The sequence below is a fragment of the Trachypithecus francoisi genome, unplaced genomic scaffold (assembly GCF_009764315.1).
Source record: "Trachypithecus francoisi isolate TF-2019V2 unplaced genomic scaffold, Tfra_2.0 Contig01579, whole genome shotgun sequence".
Classification (NCBI taxonomy): domain Eukaryota; kingdom Metazoa; phylum Chordata; class Mammalia; order Primates; family Cercopithecidae; genus Trachypithecus; species Trachypithecus francoisi.
Window position 1 is genome coordinate 33,952,987 of NW_022681442.1, and position 4,458 is coordinate 33,957,444.

Consider the following 4,458-nt stretch of genomic DNA (forward strand, 5'->3'; position numbering starts at 1 on the left):
CCCAGCGCACCTGGCTCCCTGAATCTGCCCCTTGTCTCCCAGCCGCCTACCCTGACCAAATGTTTACGGACACTTCTGTGGTCAACCAGGACCAGGGGTGATTTTTCCATGGCACACACAGGACTGGGCCTGCCCTGGCTGAAGTACTATGCTGACTTCTGCCAGATGCTGGCAGCCATGGGGCAGCAGGGCGAGGGAAAGACTCCCTTAGTCCATCCCGTGAAGCCCAGGAAGGCACTCTTCTACCCCCACAAGAGGTCAGGGCATAGCTCTGACTGCTATCCCCCAACATCTGCTGTCAGACTCACCAGGAACCTATTTTCTGTGACCAAGAAGAATCTTCCCAAAGACCAGGGAGGTCCTTCCAGGCCTGAGCCCCACCCTTCATTCCCTTCAGCCACACAAGGCTCCCTCCCACTGGCTGGAGACCCAGCAGCTGTGTTGCCCCGAGAGCACCTGGGTGCAGTGAACAACGTGGCCCCCAACCGCACAGAACAGAAACTCCAGGAAAAGAAACCCCAGATTCTCCACACAAGAGGGTTGGAGGTGGACAGGCGGGAGGTCTATGTCCAACTCCTGCCTTCCTGCTTTGTCATGGGGCGACGTTCACCCTCGTGGTTATAGACAATGCCTCCTTCCAACTTCTCCACCACATTCCAGACAGCAAGGCGGGGAAGGGCAAGGAGCACAGCTTGTCAGCTGCCTTTGGGCCCCCTTTGATCAGGAAAACAGAAATTTCCCCAGCAATCCTACCTAGTAGATTTCCACTTTTAGCTCACTGGCCAAAACTAAGTCACATGGCCACCCCTAGGTACAAGAGAGCAGAGTAAGTCAAGCTTTTTCAGCTGGGGACAAAATCAGAGTTCTAATAGAGAACAGAAAGGACAAGGGGGGAGGCAGCTGAACACTCTGGGCTGGGGTGAGAAGAGGCAGGTACAGTCCAGTCCTGGCTTCTCATCTTGTGCCTTTGTGACGGCGTAATGTCGGGAATAGTGCCCAGCTGTAAAATGGAGTAAAAATGTCTACTTCACAGGGTTGCTGAGCGTTAGGTGGGAAAATGCATGAAAAGTACAATGCACAGTATATAGATGTCCATTAAATGGTAATGAGTATTTTTATTAACCAAAAGCGATGACCTAGCAGTGCCTGTCCATAGTAAGTGCTCTGTAAAATTCCTAATTGATTCATTAATCAACTAAGAAACAATACTGGCAGGAAGGCAGGGAGAAGACAAGAGGATCTTAATCTAAAAGCCAGAACGGAGCTAGAACCTACCTTTGGGGTTTTGCTTCAGAAATACAGGTGGTGGTGTAAGCCAATATTGAAGAGATTAGTAGTATTCCTATAACACTAGTAATCGATAAATATCAAGGCCATGATGGGTGGTAGGCACTACTCAAAACACTTTTGCATTCTCTGATCTTTTCTCTTTTTTTTCTTTGTTTTGAAACAAGGTCTCACTGTGTTGCCCAGGCTAAATACAGTATTACGATCATGGCTCACTGCAGTCTCAAACCTGCCAGGCTCAAGCGATCCTCCTGCCTCAGCCTCCCAAGTAGCTGGGACCACAGGAGCATGCCACTATGCCTGGCTAATTTCTTATTTTTTGTAGAGTTGAAGTCTCATTATGTTGCCCAGGCTGCTGTCAAACTCCTGGACACAAGCAATCCTCCCTCCTTGGCCTCCCAAAGTGCTGGGATTACAGGCATGAGCCACTGTGGCTCACCCAACTTTTGCATTCTAATTTAAGCCTCCCAACAGCCATTTAAGGTGGTGGCATTTCAGTGATGGTGGCTGAGGCTCAGAGAGGTTAAGGAACTTGTTGGAGGTCACACAGCTTGCACATGGCAGTGCTAGAATTTGACTTCATGCTCTTAACCACTATACTACCGTCTGTAGGGGCAAAGCCAAGGCCGGGGGTGCAGGCAGCCATGCTTCTGCCAGCCTGCCTCACACGAAGATTTCTGGGAGCCCTGTTCCAATCCCACTCCAAAGGTAACTGACAGAGGCAGAGGAGTCAGTGGCTTTTCTCCTAATTCCCAAAGACAGCCCACCCCCAATCCCCTCTCCCCTCTCAGCCCTGCCAGCATCCAGCCTTAGGTCTCCACAAAGGAAGCTCATCCCATAACTGTTTAGTCGCCTGTAATCCTGGCTGAAGTTCACTCCTGAAGAAATGTAACGTAGTGGGTGGTTGCTGCTGGAATGTGTGTGGCGGGGACCCCACGTCCCAGCCCAGACAGCAGGCTCTGCTGGGGCTGTGAAGAACACAAGCAGCCAGGGGAATCCGGAATCCCCAGCCCCTAGCTGTGCCAGAGAATGGAATGTGCTGCTCTGGGGTGTTGAAACATACTCAGCCAGACCGGAGGTGGGGTTGCTGGGAGCTGGAGAAACTCCGGTCACAAGGCTGCCTCTGTTCTTGAGGCTGAGCCCACTTCGCTAGGGTTGGGGGGTGGGAGGGAGGAGAGGAGAGGAGGCTGTCCTTAGTGGGTAGGCCTTCTTGTTAGCTCAGTGGCTAGCTCCTGGAGCCAGTGGGGGCCAGGCAGACAGAGGGGAGGGTGGCACCCAGTATTGCTCTGTTCCTCCAAACATTCTCTTATGAGGCCTCTACAAGCGCATGTCGCACAATTCACATCCCGGCTCCATGACTTACTAGCTATGTGACCTTGGGCAGGTTCCCTAACCTCCCCACACCTCCATTTATTCATCAATTAAACAGAGCTAACAACAGAACCTACTTTTGGAGACTATCATGAGGTCTTGATGAGATGATGCACTCAGCATGGTGCCCGGCACAGGTGCTCCATCAATGTAGGTGTTATCCCGAGGGCCACCAGCTATAAGACAGATGCTGGGCCAGGACCTCTCTTAGGGGGTGCCTCGAAGGTTCCAGGGAAACAAGGGGATGAACACAGAACTTCATATGGCTTCAGCCCCAGGGCTGAAAATCCTGAAGATACCAGAAACCACTGCCAGCCACGGCTCACAGGAGGCTGCTCAACACAATCAACCACAGAAAGGATCGGGAGAGCCCTAAGCCCATACCAGGCTGTGGGAGCTGGAGCCCCAGACCTGCCCCAGCAGGCGCCAGGGCTGCAGCAGAGTCTGGTTCCCCATCCCCTCGTCCTCAGGGGCCTGAGAAGAAATTTTTTTTTTTTTTTTCAAACATGGACAATTTGTCTTCCAGGCCACCCATATGCAGGTCCTCTCCATGCTGTGGATGCAGCCAGTTGTAAAGCACAATCCCTTCGTGACTTCGCTTCCCAGTGGTACCTGCAATTGAAAGTTATGTCCCCTGCCTACTCTCAGGGGCACCTCAAGGGGACAAGGCCCACTAGCACCCCCTTCTCTGAGGCTGCTACCCAAGGATGGAAACTCATGTTTCTCCCATCTCTGTAATCCATGCCTGCAAGCACAGGCTTCAAGTCACTGCTGTTATGGTCAAGATTTCACCAACATTTGGCATTTTCATTTTCCAAAAATAAAATGTATTGACTCTGCTTTTCCAAACTACACTCGTGCCTCTGATACTCTTCTCTGAAGAATAATCTAAAATTATTCTCTGGTTTAAAACAAAAAAAAGATCACTATTCTAAGCCACCCAGGACAGAGCTGTTTGTCCTCTAAAGGTGGCCAGGATGACAGGAGCCAGTGTGTCCAGCATGCCAGGCACCATGCCCCATGCCTCCCGCGGACTCTCTCATTTCTCTCACAGCACCCACACCAGATGCACATCACCATCAGGTGCACTTTCCAGAGAAGGAAAGCACAGTGAGCCTGGGGGCAGCACCCCTGTGCCAGCAGGCCCCAGCACTGCTCCAACAGATGGTAAAGGGGCCAAGCATGGAGCTGGGCCACAGCAGGCAGCGCCAGGCACCACCCTCCACCTGCTTCAGGGGAACAGTGCTTACCTCAAGTTGTTGCGAGCAATAAATGAGATACCGCACGCAAAGCCCTTACCAGTGCCCAGCACCCAGCCACCCGCCACCCACCTGCCCCAGCTCAGGGCATGGTGTGTACTTCCCATCTCATGTCCAATCCTCTTTCCTGCCGCTCTCGGCCTCCCTGAAGGCTCACCCTTTCTGGCTTTCTCAGAGGGATTAGTTAAAATCTTTCCATTCTAAAGTCTGCATTGTTTGGCATTTACCAAGTTCTAGTCCCAACCCCAACCCCCAGTGCTGGGTCCTCACAATTTGGTCACAAGACTAGGCCTCAAGTCAATCTGACAAGCATGTGCTGAGCCCCTCCTGCGTGCAAGGCACAGCTTTCCTCCTCTTGGCCCCCAGCTCACACCCAGACCAGGCTGCAGCCCCCACACCCCTGCCACCAGGGTGTCCCAAAGGCCCACCCCTCAGCCTGGTCCTGCAGGAATTGCCCAGGCCTGCAAAACTCCAGCAGTGGCAGGGAGATCTGGTCTTCCAGTCTCAGGGAAAATGCCAACACAAAGACAGGACAAAAACA